Raw genomic sequence first — 16,666 nt, 5'->3', positions numbered from 1 at the left:
TCGCGATATGCCCGAAAACTTATATAAATATATATTATAAATAAACTGCCGGCATCATTTGTGGGTGTGATGCGTCCGAGCACATGGTTTATTTTTCTCCGTCCACATAGACGTTGAGACAGACCTATTTTAGGTCTAACATGGCAAATAAAATTATTAATAAATAAGCAGCCGGCATCATTTGAGGGTGTGATGCGTCTGAGCGCAATGTTTATTTATTTTTCTCCGTCCATACAGACGTCGAGATTAATTAGAATATGCCCCTTACCTGACACGCACTAAAACCTACCCCTGTTTTTTGGCACAGACCCCTCCCTGAAATAGCCCGGGTCATCATAGCCCTAGCTGGGATTTTTTACAGTGACCACAAAAATTTCTTGACCATGCGCTGGCTTTCCTCGATAGGTGTTGGCTGTCGTGTATGATTTGGGTGTATGTGTGAGACTCGTGGCGGCCAGTACAACTCTGGACAGTGCATAACCGTTTCCGAATCCTTCGGGATTCGGATCCTGGATTTTCATTCCCCTAACTCAGCCCGTGCCGAGGCGTCTGGACCTCGTGTTGACCACATACTTACCTGAATTGTACACGAAGGTGCCTACTTACCCGTTGTAAGTGCCTGCTGCTCCAGATTATTCGACGGGACCCTGTAAAAAATTAAAAACAACATCAGTTTGTGCTAAAAACAGTTTATGACGCATTATACAATGCTGAACGTGGGAATTGGTCGCTGGGTGAGGGGCCCCGCCCTCCTAGCCTATATAAGCTGGAGGGGACAGGGTCAAATTCCCTTTTGCCATTCGGGCTCGCCTGAAGAAGGCTAGATAAATAGCCGAAACGTCGCGATATGCCCGAAAACTTATATAAATATATATTATAAATAAACTGCCGGCATCATTTGTGGGTGTGATGCGTCCGAGCACATGGTTTATTTTTCTCCGTCCACATAGACGTTGAGACAGACCTATTTTAGGTCTAACATGGCAAATAAAATTATTAATAAATAAGCAGCCGGCATCATTTGAGGGTGTGATGCGTCTGAGCGCAATGTTTATTTATTTTTCTCCGTCCATACAGACGTCGAGATTAATTAGAATATGCCCCTTACCTGACACGCACTAAAACCTACCCCTGTTTTTTGGCACAGACCCCTCCCTGAAATAGCCCGGGTCATCATAGCCCTAGCTGGGATTTTTTACAGTGACCACAAAAATTTCTTGACCATGCGCTGGCTTTCCTCGATAGGTGTTGGCTGTCGTGTATGATTTGGGTGTATGTGTGAGACTCGTGGCGGCCAGTACAACTCTGGACAGTGCATAACCGTTTCCGAATCCTTCGGGATTCGGATCCTGGATTTTCATTCCCCTAACTCAGCCCGTGCCGAGGCGTCTGGACCTCGTGTTGACCACATACTTACCTGAATTGTACACGAAGGTGCCTACTTACCCGTTGTAAGTGCCTGCTGCTCCAGATTATTCGACGGGACCCTGTAAAAAATTAAAAACAACATCAGTTTGTGCTAAAAACAGTTTATGACGCATTATACAATGCTGAACGTGGGAATTGGTCGCTGGGTGAGGGGCCCCGCCCTCCTAGCCTATATAAGCTGGAGGGGACAGGGTCAAATTCCCTTTTGCCATTCGGGCTCGCCTGAAGAAGGCTAGATAAATAGCCGAAACGTCGCGATATGCCCGAAAACTTATATAAATATATATTATAAATAAACTGCCGGCATCATTTGTGGGTGTGATGCGTCCGAGCACATGGTTTATTTTTCTCCGTCCACATAGACGTTGAGACAGACCTATTTTAGGTCTAACATGGCAAATAAAATTATTAATAAATAAGCAGCCGGCATCATTTGAGGGTGTGATGCGTCTGAGCGCAATGTTTATTTATTTTTCTCCGTCCATACAGACGTCGAGATTAATTAGAATATGCCCCTTACCTGACACGCACTAAAACCTACCCCTGTTTTTTGGCACAGACCCCTCCCTGAAATAGCCCGGGTCATCATAGCCCTAGCTGGGATTTTTTACAGTGACCACAAAAATTTCTTGACCATGCGCTGGCTTTCCTCGATAGGTGTTGGCTGTCGTGTATGATTTGGGTGTATGTGTGAGACTCGTGGCGGCCAGTACAACTCTGGACAGTGCATAACCGTTTCCGAATCCTTCGGGATTCGGATCCTGGATTTTCATTCCCCTAACTCAGCCCGTGCCGAGGCGTCTGGACCTCGTGTTGACCACATACTTACCTGAATTGTACACGAAGGTGCCTACTTACCCGTTGTAAGTGCCTGCTGCTCCAGATTATTCGACGGGACCCTGTAAAAAATTAAAAACAACATCAGTTTGTGCTAAAAACAGTTTATGACGCATTATACAATGCTGAACGTGGGAATTGGTCGCTGGGTGAGGGGCCCCGCCCTCCTAGCCTATATAAGCTGGAGGGGACAGGGTCAAATTCCCTTTTGCCATTCGGGCTCGCCTGAAGAAGGCTAGATAAATAGCCGAAACGTCGCGATATGCCCGAAAACTTATATAAATATATATTATAAATAAACTGCCGGCATCATTTGTGGGTGTGATGCGTCCGAGCACATGGTTTATTTTTCTCCGTCCACATAGACGTTGAGACAGACCTATTTTAGGTCTAACATGGCAAATAAAATTATTAATAAATAAGCAGCCGGCATCATTTGAGGGTGTGATGCGTCTGAGCGCAATGTTTATTTATTTTTCTCCGTCCATACAGACGTCGAGATTAATTAGAATATGCCCCTTACCTGACACGCACTAAAACCTACCCCTGTTTTTTGGCACAGACCCCTCCCTGAAATAGCCCGGGTCATCATAGCCCTAGCTGGGATTTTTTACAGTGACCACAAAAATTTCTTGACCATGCGCTGGCTTTCCTCGATAGGTGTTGGCTGTCGTGTATGATTTGGGTGTATGTGTGAGACTCGTGGCGGCCAGTACAACTCTGGACAGTGCATAACCGTTTCCGAATCCTTCGGGATTCGGATCCTGGATTTTCATTCCCCTAACTCAGCCCGTGCCGAGGCGTCTGGACCTCGTGTTGACCACATACTTACCTGAATTGTACACGAAGGTGCCTACTTACCCGTTGTAAGTGCCTGCTGCTCCAGATTATTCGACGGGACCCTGTAAAAAATTAAAAACAACATCAGTTTGTGCTAAAAACAGTTTATGACGCATTATACAATGCTGAACGTGGGAATTGGTCGCTGGGTGAGGGGCCCCGCCCTCCTAGCCTATATAAGCTGGAGGGGACAGGGTCAAATTCCCTTTTGCCATTCGGGCTCGCCTGAAGAAGGCTAGATAAATAGCCGAAACGTCGCGATATGCCCGAAAACTTATATAAATATATATTATAAATAAACTGCCGGCATCATTTGTGGGTGTGATGCGTCCGAGCACATGGTTTATTTTTCTCCGTCCACATAGACGTTGAGACAGACCTATTTTAGGTCTAACATGGCAAATAAAATTATTAATAAATAAGCAGCCGGCATCATTTGAGGGTGTGATGCGTCTGAGCGCAATGTTTATTTATTTTTCTCCGTCCATACAGACGTCGAGATTAATTAGAATATGCCCCTTACCTGACACGCACTAAAACCTACCCCTGTTTTTTGGCACAGACCCCTCCCTGAAATAGCCCGGGTCATCATAGCCCTAGCTGGGATTTTTTACAGTGACCACAAAAATTTCTTGACCATGCGCTGGCTTTCCTCGATAGGTGTTGGCTGTCGTGTATGATTTGGGTGTATGTGTGAGACTCGTGGCGGCCAGTACAACTCTGGACAGTGCATAACCGTTTCCGAATCCTTCGGGATTCGGATCCTGGATTTTCATTCCCCTAACTCAGCCCGTGCCGAGGCGTCTGGACCTCGTGTTGACCACATACTTACCTGAATTGTACACGAAGGTGCCTACTTACCCGTTGTAAGTGCCTGCTGCTCCAGATTATTCGACGGGACCCTGTAAAAAATTAAAAACAACATCAGTTTGTGCTAAAAACAGTTTATGACGCATTATACAATGCTGAACGTGGGAATTGGTCGCTGGGTGAGGGGCCCCGCCCTCCTAGCCTATATAAGCTGGAGGGGACAGGGTCAAATTCCCTTTTGCCATTCGGGCTCGCCTGAAGAAGGCTAGATAAATAGCCGAAACGTCGCGATATGCCCGAAAACTTATATAAATATATATTATAAATAAACTGCCGGCATCATTTGTGGGTGTGATGCGTCCGAGCACATGGTTTATTTTTCTCCGTCCACATAGACGTTGAGACAGACCTATTTTAGGTCTAACATGGCAAATAAAATTATTAATAAATAAGCAGCCGGCATCATTTGAGGGTGTGATGCGTCTGAGCGCAATGTTTATTTATTTTTCTCCGTCCATACAGACGTCGAGATTAATTAGAATATGCCCCTTACCTGACACGCACTAAAACCTACCCCTGTTTTTTGGCACAGACCCCTCCCTGAAATAGCCCGGGTCATCATAGCCCTAGCTGGGATTTTTTACAGTGACCACAAAAATTTCTTGACCATGCGCTGGCTTTCCTCGATAGGTGTTGGCTGTCGTGTATGATTTGGGTGTATGTGTGAGACTCGTGGCGGCCAGTACAACTCTGGACAGTGCATAACCGTTTCCGAATCCTTCGGGATTCGGATCCTGGATTTTCATTCCCCTAACTCAGCCCGTGCCGAGGCGTCTGGACCTCGTGTTGACCACATACTTACCTGAATTGTACACGAAGGTGCCTACTTACCCGTTGTAAGTGCCTGCTGCTCCAGATTATTCGACGGGACCCTGTAAAAAATTAAAAACAACATCAGTTTGTGCTAAAAACAGTTTATGACGCATTATACAATGCTGAACGTGGGAATTGGTCGCTGGGTGAGGGGCCCCGCCCTCCTAGCCTATATAAGCTGGAGGGGACAGGGTCAAATTCCCTTTTGCCATTCGGGCTCGCCTGAAGAAGGCTAGATAAATAGCCGAAACGTCGCGATATGCCCGAAAACTTATATAAATATATATTATAAATAAACTGCCGGCATCATTTGTGGGTGTGATGCGTCCGAGCACATGGTTTATTTTTCTCCGTCCACATAGACGTTGAGACAGACCTATTTTAGGTCTAACATGGCAAATAAAATTATTAATAAATAAGCAGCCGGCATCATTTGAGGGTGTGATGCGTCTGAGCGCAATGTTTATTTATTTTTCTCCGTCCATACAGACGTCGAGATTAATTAGAATATGCCCCTTACCTGACACGCACTAAAACCTACCCCTGTTTTTTGGCACAGACCCCTCCCTGAAATAGCCCGGGTCATCATAGCCCTAGCTGGGATTTTTTACAGTGACCACAAAAATTTCTTGACCATGCGCTGGCTTTCCTCGATAGGTGTTGGCTGTCGTGTATGATTTGGGTGTATGTGTGAGACTCGTGGCGGCCAGTACAACTCTGGACAGTGCATAACCGTTTCCGAATCCTTCGGGATTCGGATCCTGGATTTTCATTCCCCTAACTCAGCCCGTGCCGAGGCGTCTGGACCTCGTGTTGACCACATACTTACCTGAATTGTACACGAAGGTGCCTACTTACCCGTTGTAAGTGCCTGCTGCTCCAGATTATTCGACGGGACCCTGTAAAAAATTAAAAACAACATCAGTTTGTGCTAAAAACAGTTTATGACGCATTATACAATGCTGAACGTGGGAATTGGTCGCTGGGTGAGGGGCCCCGCCCTCCTAGCCTATATAAGCTGGAGGGGACAGGGTCAAATTCCCTTTTGCCATTCGGGCTCGCCTGAAGAAGGCTAGATAAATAGCCGAAACGTCGCGATATGCCCGAAAACTTATATAAATATATATTATAAATAAACTGCCGGCATCATTTGTGGGTGTGATGCGTCCGAGCACATGGTTTATTTTTCTCCGTCCACATAGACGTTGAGACAGACCTATTTTAGGTCTAACATGGCAAATAAAATTATTAATAAATAAGCAGCCGGCATCATTTGAGGGTGTGATGCGTCTGAGCGCAATGTTTATTTATTTTTCTCCGTCCATACAGACGTCGAGATTAATTAGAATATGCCCCTTACCTGACACGCACTAAAACCTACCCCTGTTTTTTGGCACAGACCCCTCCCTGAAATAGCCCGGGTCATCATAGCCCTAGCTGGGATTTTTTACAGTGACCACAAAAATTTCTTGACCATGCGCTGGCTTTCCTCGATAGGTGTTGGCTGTCGTGTATGATTTGGGTGTATGTGTGAGACTCGTGGCGGCCAGTACAACTCTGGACAGTGCATAACCGTTTCCGAATCCTTCGGGATTCGGATCCTGGATTTTCATTCCCCTAACTCAGCCCGTGCCGAGGCGTCTGGACCTCGTGTTGACCACATACTTACCTGAATTGTACACGAAGGTGCCTACTTACCCGTTGTAAGTGCCTGCTGCTCCAGATTATTCGACGGGACCCTGTAAAAAATTAAAAACAACATCAGTTTGTGCTAAAAACAGTTTATGACGCATTATACAATGCTGAACGTGGGAATTGGTCGCTGGGTGAGGGGCCCCGCCCTCCTAGCCTATATAAGCTGGAGGGGACAGGGTCAAATTCCCTTTTGCCATTCGGGCTCGCCTGAAGAAGGCTAGATAAATAGCCGAAACGTCGCGATATGCCCGAAAACTTATATAAATATATATTATAAATAAACTGCCGGCATCATTTGTGGGTGTGATGCGTCCGAGCACATGGTTTATTTTTCTCCGTCCACATAGACGTTGAGACAGACCTATTTTAGGTCTAACATGGCAAATAAAATTATTAATAAATAAGCAGCCGGCATCATTTGAGGGTGTGATGCGTCTGAGCGCAATGTTTATTTATTTTTCTCCGTCCATACAGACGTCGAGATTAATTAGAATATGCCCCTTACCTGACACGCACTAAAACCTACCCCTGTTTTTTGGCACAGACCCCTCCCTGAAATAGCCCGGGTCATCATAGCCCTAGCTGGGATTTTTTACAGTGACCACAAAAATTTCTTGACCATGCGCTGGCTTTCCTCGATAGGTGTTGGCTGTCGTGTATGATTTGGGTGTATGTGTGAGACTCGTGGCGGCCAGTACAACTCTGGACAGTGCATAACCGTTTCCGAATCCTTCGGGATTCGGATCCTGGATTTTCATTCCCCTAACTCAGCCCGTGCCGAGGCGTCTGGACCTCGTGTTGACCACATACTTACCTGAATTGTACACGAAGGTGCCTACTTACCCGTTGTAAGTGCCTGCTGCTCCAGATTATTCGACGGGACCCTGTAAAAAATTAAAAACAACATCAGTTTGTGCTAAAAACAGTTTATGACGCATTATACAATGCTGAACGTGGGAATTGGTCGCTGGGTGAGGGGCCCCGCCCTCCTAGCCTATATAAGCTGGAGGGGACAGGGTCAAATTCCCTTTTGCCATTCGGGCTCGCCTGAAGAAGGCTAGATAAATAGCCGAAACGTCGCGATATGCCCGAAAACTTATATAAATATATATTATAAATAAACTGCCGGCATCATTTGTGGGTGTGATGCGTCCGAGCACATGGTTTATTTTTCTCCGTCCACATAGACGTTGAGACAGACCTATTTTAGGTCTAACATGGCAAATAAAATTATTAATAAATAAGCAGCCGGCATCATTTGAGGGTGTGATGCGTCTGAGCGCAATGTTTATTTATTTTTCTCCGTCCATACAGACGTCGAGATTAATTAGAATATGCCCCTTACCTGACACGCACTAAAACCTACCCCTGTTTTTTGGCACAGACCCCTCCCTGAAATAGCCCGGGTCATCATAGCCCTAGCTGGGATTTTTTACAGTGACCACAAAAATTTCTTGACCATGCGCTGGCTTTCCTCGATAGGTGTTGGCTGTCGTGTATGATTTGGGTGTATGTGTGAGACTCGTGGCGGCCAGTACAACTCTGGACAGTGCATAACCGTTTCCGAATCCTTCGGGATTCGGATCCTGGATTTTCATTCCCCTAACTCAGCCCGTGCCGAGGCGTCTGGACCTCGTGTTGACCACATACTTACCTGAATTGTACACGAAGGTGCCTACTTACCCGTTGTAAGTGCCTGCTGCTCCAGATTATTCGACGGGACCCTGTAAAAAATTAAAAACAACATCAGTTTGTGCTAAAAACAGTTTATGACGCATTATACAATGCTGAACGTGGGAATTGGTCGCTGGGTGAGGGGCCCCGCCCTCCTAGCCTATATAAGCTGGAGGGGACAGGGTCAAATTCCCTTTTGCCATTCGGGCTCGCCTGAAGAAGGCTAGATAAATAGCCGAAACGTCGCGATATGCCCGAAAACTTATATAAATATATATTATAAATAAACTGCCGGCATCATTTGTGGGTGTGATGCGTCCGAGCACATGGTTTATTTTTCTCCGTCCACATAGACGTTGAGACAGACCTATTTTAGGTCTAACATGGCAAATAAAATTATTAATAAATAAGCAGCCGGCATCATTTGAGGGTGTGATGCGTCTGAGCGCAATGTTTATTTATTTTTCTCCGTCCATACAGACGTCGAGATTAATTAGAATATGCCCCTTACCTGACACGCACTAAAACCTACCCCTGTTTTTTGGCACAGACCCCTCCCTGAAATAGCCCGGGTCATCATAGCCCTAGCTGGGATTTTTTACAGTGACCACAAAAATTTCTTGACCATGCGCTGGCTTTCCTCGATAGGTGTTGGCTGTCGTGTATGATTTGGGTGTATGTGTGAGACTCGTGGCGGCCAGTACAACTCTGGACAGTGCATAACCGTTTCCGAATCCTTCGGGATTCGGATCCTGGATTTTCATTCCCCTAACTCAGCCCGTGCCGAGGCGTCTGGACCTCGTGTTGACCACATACTTACCTGAATTGTACACGAAGGTGCCTACTTACCCGTTGTAAGTGCCTGCTGCTCCAGATTATTCGACGGGACCCTGTAAAAAATTAAAAACAACATCAGTTTGTGCTAAAAACAGTTTATGACGCATTATACAATGCTGAACGTGGGAATTGGTCGCTGGGTGAGGGGCCCCGCCCTCCTAGCCTATATAAGCTGGAGGGGACAGGGTCAAATTCCCTTTTGCCATTCGGGCTCGCCTGAAGAAGGCTAGATAAATAGCCGAAACGTCGCGATATGCCCGAAAACTTATATAAATATATATTATAAATAAACTGCCGGCATCATTTGTGGGTGTGATGCGTCCGAGCACATGGTTTATTTTTCTCCGTCCACATAGACGTTGAGACAGACCTATTTTAGGTCTAACATGGCAAATAAAATTATTAATAAATAAGCAGCCGGCATCATTTGAGGGTGTGATGCGTCTGAGCGCAATGTTTATTTATTTTTCTCCGTCCATACAGACGTCGAGATTAATTAGAATATGCCCCTTACCTGACACGCACTAAAACCTACCCCTGTTTTTTGGCACAGACCCCTCCCTGAAATAGCCCGGGTCATCATAGCCCTAGCTGGGATTTTTTACAGTGACCACAAAAATTTCTTGACCATGCGCTGGCTTTCCTCGATAGGTGTTGGCTGTCGTGTATGATTTGGGTGTATGTGTGAGACTCGTGGCGGCCAGTACAACTCTGGACAGTGCATAACCGTTTCCGAATCCTTCGGGATTCGGATCCTGGATTTTCATTCCCCTAACTCAGCCCGTGCCGAGGCGTCTGGACCTCGTGTTGACCACATACTTACCTGAATTGTACACGAAGGTGCCTACTTACCCGTTGTAAGTGCCTGCTGCTCCAGATTATTCGACGGGACCCTGTAAAAAATTAAAAACAACATCAGTTTGTGCTAAAAACAGTTTATGACGCATTATACAATGCTGAACGTGGGAATTGGTCGCTGGGTGAGGGGCCCCGCCCTCCTAGCCTATATAAGCTGGAGGGGACAGGGTCAAATTCCCTTTTGCCATTCGGGCTCGCCTGAAGAAGGCTAGATAAATAGCCGAAACGTCGCGATATGCCCGAAAACTTATATAAATATATATTATAAATAAACTGCCGGCATCATTTGTGGGTGTGATGCGTCCGAGCACATGGTTTATTTTTCTCCGTCCACATAGACGTTGAGACAGACCTATTTTAGGTCTAACATGGCAAATAAAATTATTAATAAATAAGCAGCCGGCATCATTTGAGGGTGTGATGCGTCTGAGCGCAATGTTTATTTATTTTTCTCCGTCCATACAGACGTCGAGATTAATTAGAATATGCCCCTTACCTGACACGCACTAAAACCTACCCCTGTTTTTTGGCACAGACCCCTCCCTGAAATAGCCCGGGTCATCATAGCCCTAGCTGGGATTTTTTACAGTGACCACAAAAATTTCTTGACCATGCGCTGGCTTTCCTCGATAGGTGTTGGCTGTCGTGTATGATTTGGGTGTATGTGTGAGACTCGTGGCGGCCAGTACAACTCTGGACAGTGCATAACCGTTTCCGAATCCTTCGGGATTCGGATCCTGGATTTTCATTCCCCTAACTCAGCCCGTGCCGAGGCGTCTGGACCTCGTGTTGACCACATACTTACCTGAATTGTACACGAAGGTGCCTACTTACCCGTTGTAAGTGCCTGCTGCTCCAGATTATTCGACGGGACCCTGTAAAAAATTAAAAACAACATCAGTTTGTGCTAAAAACAGTTTATGACGCATTATACAATGCTGAACGTGGGAATTGGTCGCTGGGTGAGGGGCCCCGCCCTCCTAGCCTATATAAGCTGGAGGGGACAGGGTCAAATTCCCTTTTGCCATTCGGGCTCGCCTGAAGAAGGCTAGATAAATAGCCGAAACGTCGCGATATGCCCGAAAACTTATATAAATATATATTATAAATAAACTGCCGGCATCATTTGTGGGTGTGATGCGTCCGAGCACATGGTTTATTTTTCTCCGTCCACATAGACGTTGAGACAGACCTATTTTAGGTCTAACATGGCAAATAAAATTATTAATAAATAAGCAGCCGGCATCATTTGAGGGTGTGATGCGTCTGAGCGCAATGTTTATTTATTTTTCTCCGTCCATACAGACGTCGAGATTAATTAGAATATGCCCCTTACCTGACACGCACTAAAACCTACCCCTGTTTTTTGGCACAGACCCCTCCCTGAAATAGCCCGGGTCATCATAGCCCTAGCTGGGATTTTTTACAGTGACCACAAAAATTTCTTGACCATGCGCTGGCTTTCCTCGATAGGTGTTGGCTGTCGTGTATGATTTGGGTGTATGTGTGAGACTCGTGGCGGCCAGTACAACTCTGGACAGTGCATAACCGTTTCCGAATCCTTCGGGATTCGGATCCTGGATTTTCATTCCCCTAACTCAGCCCGTGCCGAGGCGTCTGGACCTCGTGTTGACCACATACTTACCTGAATTGTACACGAAGGTGCCTACTTACCCGTTGTAAGTGCCTGCTGCTCCAGATTATTCGACGGGACCCTGTAAAAAATTAAAAACAACATCAGTTTGTGCTAAAAACAGTTTATGACGCATTATACAATGCTGAACGTGGGAATTGGTCGCTGGGTGAGGGGCCCCGCCCTCCTAGCCTATATAAGCTGGAGGGGACAGGGTCAAATTCCCTTTTGCCATTCGGGCTCGCCTGAAGAAGGCTAGATAAATAGCCGAAACGTCGCGATATGCCCGAAAACTTATATAAATATATATTATAAATAAACTGCCGGCATCATTTGTGGGTGTGATGCGTCCGAGCACATGGTTTATTTTTCTCCGTCCACATAGACGTTGAGACAGACCTATTTTAGGTCTAACATGGCAAATAAAATTATTAATAAATAAGCAGCCGGCATCATTTGAGGGTGTGATGCGTCTGAGCGCAATGTTTATTTATTTTTCTCCGTCCATACAGACGTCGAGATTAATTAGAATATGCCCCTTACCTGACACGCACTAAAACCTACCCCTGTTTTTTGGCACAGACCCCTCCCTGAAATAGCCCGGGTCATCATAGCCCTAGCTGGGATTTTTTACAGTGACCACAAAAATTTCTTGACCATGCGCTGGCTTTCCTCGATAGGTGTTGGCTGTCGTGTATGATTTGGGTGTATGTGTGAGACTCGTGGCGGCCAGTACAACTCTGGACAGTGCATAACCGTTTCCGAATCCTTCGGGATTCGGATCCTGGATTTTCATTCCCCTAACTCAGCCCGTGCCGAGGCGTCTGGACCTCGTGTTGACCACATACTTACCTGAATTGTACACGAAGGTGCCTACTTACCCGTTGTAAGTGCCTGCTGCTCCAGATTATTCGACGGGACCCTGTAAAAAATTAAAAACAACATCAGTTTGTGCTAAAAACAGTTTATGACGCATTATACAATGCTGAACGTGGGAATTGGTCGCTGGGTGAGGGGCCCCGCCCTCCTAGCCTATATAAGCTGGAGGGGACAGGGTCAAATTCCCTTTTGCCATTCGGGCTCGCCTGAAGAAGGCTAGATAAATAGCCGAAACGTCGCGATATGCCCGAAAACTTATATAAATATATATTATAAATAAACTGCCGGCATCATTTGTGGGTGTGATGCGTCCGAGCACATGGTTTATTTTTCTCCGTCCACATAGACGTTGAGACAGACCTATTTTAGGTCTAACATGGCAAATAAAATTATTAATAAATAAGCAGCCGGCATCATTTGAGGGTGTGATGCGTCTGAGCGCAATGTTTATTTATTTTTCTCCGTCCATACAGACGTCGAGATTAATTAGAATATGCCCCTTACCTGACACGCACTAAAACCTACCCCTGTTTTTTGGCACAGACCCCTCCCTGAAATAGCCCGGGTCATCATAGCCCTAGCTGGGATTTTTTACAGTGACCACAAAAATTTCTTGACCATGCGCTGGCTTTCCTCGATAGGTGTTGGCTGTCGTGTATGATTTGGGTGTATGTGTGAGACTCGTGGCGGCCAGTACAACTCTGGACAGTGCATAACCGTTTCCGAATCCTTCGGGATTCGGATCCTGGATTTTCATTCCCCTAACTCAGCCCGTGCCGAGGCGTCTGGACCTCGTGTTGACCACATACTTACCTGAATTGTACACGAAGGTGCCTACTTACCCGTTGTAAGTGCCTGCTGCTCCAGATTATTCGACGGGACCCTGTAAAAAATTAAAAACAACATCAGTTTGTGCTAAAAACAGTTTATGACGCATTATACAATGCTGAACGTGGGAATTGGTCGCTGGGTGAGGGGCCCCGCCCTCCTAGCCTATATAAGCTGGAGGGGACAGGGTCAAATTCCCTTTTGCCATTCGGGCTCGCCTGAAGAAGGCTAGATAAATAGCCGAAACGTCGCGATATGCCCGAAAACTTATATAAATATATATTATAAATAAACTGCCGGCATCATTTGTGGGTGTGATGCGTCCGAGCACATGGTTTATTTTTCTCCGTCCACATAGACGTTGAGACAGACCTATTTTAGGTCTAACATGGCAAATAAAATTATTAATAAATAAGCAGCCGGCATCATTTGAGGGTGTGATGCGTCTGAGCGCAATGTTTATTTATTTTTCTCCGTCCATACAGACGTCGAGATTAATTAGAATATGCCCCTTACCTGACACGCACTAAAACCTACCCCTGTTTTTTGGCACAGACCCCTCCCTGAAATAGCCCGGGTCATCATAGCCCTAGCTGGGATTTTTTACAGTGACCACAAAAATTTCTTGACCATGCGCTGGCTTTCCTCGATAGGTGTTGGCTGTCGTGTATGATTTGGGTGTATGTGTGAGACTCGTGGCGGCCAGTACAACTCTGGACAGTGCATAACCGTTTCCGAATCCTTCGGGATTCGGATCCTGGATTTTCATTCCCCTAACTCAGCCCGTGCCGAGGCGTCTGGACCTCGTGTTGACCACATACTTACCTGAATTGTACACGAAGGTGCCTACTTACCCGTTGTAAGTGCCTGCTGCTCCAGATTATTCGACGGGACCCTGTAAAAAATTAAAAACAACATCAGTTTGTGCTAAAAACAGTTTATGACGCATTATACAATGCTGAACGTGGGAATTGGTCGCTGGGTGAGGGGCCCCGCCCTCCTAGCCTATATAAGCTGGAGGGGACAGGGTCAAATTCCCTTTTGCCATTCGGGCTCGCCTGAAGAAGGCTAGATAAATAGCCGAAACGTCGCGATATGCCCGAAAACTTATATAAATATATATTATAAATAAACTGCCGGCATCATTTGTGGGTGTGATGCGTCCGAGCACATGGTTTATTTTTCTCCGTCCACATAGACGTTGAGACAGACCTATTTTAGGTCTAACATGGCAAATAAAATTATTAATAAATAAGCAGCCGGCATCATTTGAGGGTGTGATGCGTCTGAGCGCAATGTTTATTTATTTTTCTCCGTCCATACAGACGTCGAGATTAATTAGAATATGCCCCTTACCTGACACGCACTAAAACCTACCCCTGTTTTTTGGCACAGACCCCTCCCTGAAATAGCCCGGGTCATCATAGCCCTAGCTGGGATTTTTTACAGTGACCACAAAAATTTCTTGACCATGCGCTGGCTTTCCTCGATAGGTGTTGGCTGTCGTGTATGATTTGGGTGTATGTGTGAGACTCGTGGCGGCCAGTACAACTCTGGACAGTGCATAACCGTTTCCGAATCCTTCGGGATTCGGATCCTGGATTTTCATTCCCCTAACTCAGCCCGTGCCGAGGCGTCTGGACCTCGTGTTGACCACATACTTACCTGAATTGTACACGAAGGTGCCTACTTACCCGTTGTAAGTGCCTGCTGCTCCAGATTATTCGACGGGACCCTGTAAAAAATTAAAAACAACATCAGTTTGTGCTAAAAACAGTTTATGACGCATTATACAATGCTGAACGTGGGAATTGGTCGCTGGGTGAGGGGCCCCGCCCTCCTAGCCTATATAAGCTGGAGGGGACAGGGTCAAATTCCCTTTTGCCATTCGGGCTCGCCTGAAGAAGGCTAGATAAATAGCCGAAACGTCGCGATATGCCCGAAAACTTATATAAATATATATTATAAATAAACTGCCGGCATCATTTGTGGGTGTGATGCGTCCGAGCACATGGTTTATTTTTCTCCGTCCACATAGACGTTGAGACAGACCTATTTTAGGTCTAACATGGCAAATAAAATTATTAATAAATAAGCAGCCGGCATCATTTGAGGGTGTGATGCGTCTGAGCGCAATGTTTATTTATTTTTCTCCGTCCATACAGACGTCGAGATTAATTAGAATATGCCCCTTACCTGACACGCACTAAAACCTACCCCTGTTTTTTGGCACAGACCCCTCCCTGAAATAGCCCGGGTCATCATAGCCCTAGCTGGGATTTTTTACAGTGACCACAAAAATTTCTTGACCATGCGCTGGCTTTCCTCGATAGGTGTTGGCTGTCGTGTATGATTTGGGTGTATGTGTGAGACTCGTGGCGGCCAGTACAACTCTGGACAGTGCATAACCGTTTCCGAATCCTTCGGGATTCGGATCCTGGATTTTCATTCCCCTAACTCAGCCCGTGCCGAGGCGTCTGGACCTCGTGTTGACCACATACTTACCTGAATTGTACACGAAGGTGCCTACTTACCCGTTGTAAGTGCCTGCTGCTCCAGATTATTCGACGGGACCCTGTAAAAAATTAAAAACAACATCAGTTTGTGCTAAAAACAGTTTATGACGCATTATACAATGCTGAACGTGGGAATTGGTCGCTGGGTGAGGGGCCCCGCCCTCCTAGCCTATATAAGCTGGAGGGGACAGGGTCAAATTCCCTTTTGCCATTCGGGCTCGCCTGAAGAAGGCTAGATAAATAGCCGAAACGTCGCGATATGCCCGAAAACTTATATAAATATATATTATAAATAAACTGCCGGCATCATTTGTGGGTGTGATGCGTCCGAGCACATGGTTTATTTTTCTCCGTCCACATAGACGTTGAGACAGACCTATTTTAGGTCTAACATGGCAAATAAAATTATTAATAAATAAGCAGCCGGCATCATTTGAGGGTGTGATGCGTCTGAGCGCAATGTTTATTTATTTTTCTCCGTCCATACAGACGTCGAGATTAATTAGAATATGCCCCTTACCTGACACGCACTAAAACCTACCCCTGTTTTTTGGCACAGACCCCTCCCTGAAATAGCCCGGGTCATCATAGCCCTAGCTGGGATTTTTTACAGTGACCACAAAAATTTCTTGACCATGCGCTGGCTTTCCTCGATAGGTGTTGGCTGTCGTGTATGATTTGGGTGTATGTGTGAGACTCGTGGCGGCCAGTACAACTCTGGACAGTGCATAACCGTTTCCGAATCCTTCGGGATTCGGATCCTGGATTTTCATTCCCCTAACTCAGCCCGTGCCGAGGCGTCTGGACCTCGTGTTGACCACATACTTACCTGAATTGTACACGAAGGTGCCTACTTACCCGTTGTAAGTGCCTGCTGCTCCAGATTATTCGACGGGACCCTGTAAAAAATTAAAAACAACATCAGTTTGTGCTAAAAACAGTTTATGACGCATTATAC

This window comes from Pseudorasbora parva, chromosome 5 (genome assembly GCF_024679245.1).
Source record: "Pseudorasbora parva isolate DD20220531a chromosome 5, ASM2467924v1, whole genome shotgun sequence".
In the NCBI taxonomy this organism is placed as follows: Eukaryota; Metazoa; Chordata; class Actinopteri; order Cypriniformes; family Gobionidae; genus Pseudorasbora; species Pseudorasbora parva.
The sequence above is the reverse complement of the archived record's forward strand: the minus strand, read 5'-3'. Positions refer to the sequence as shown.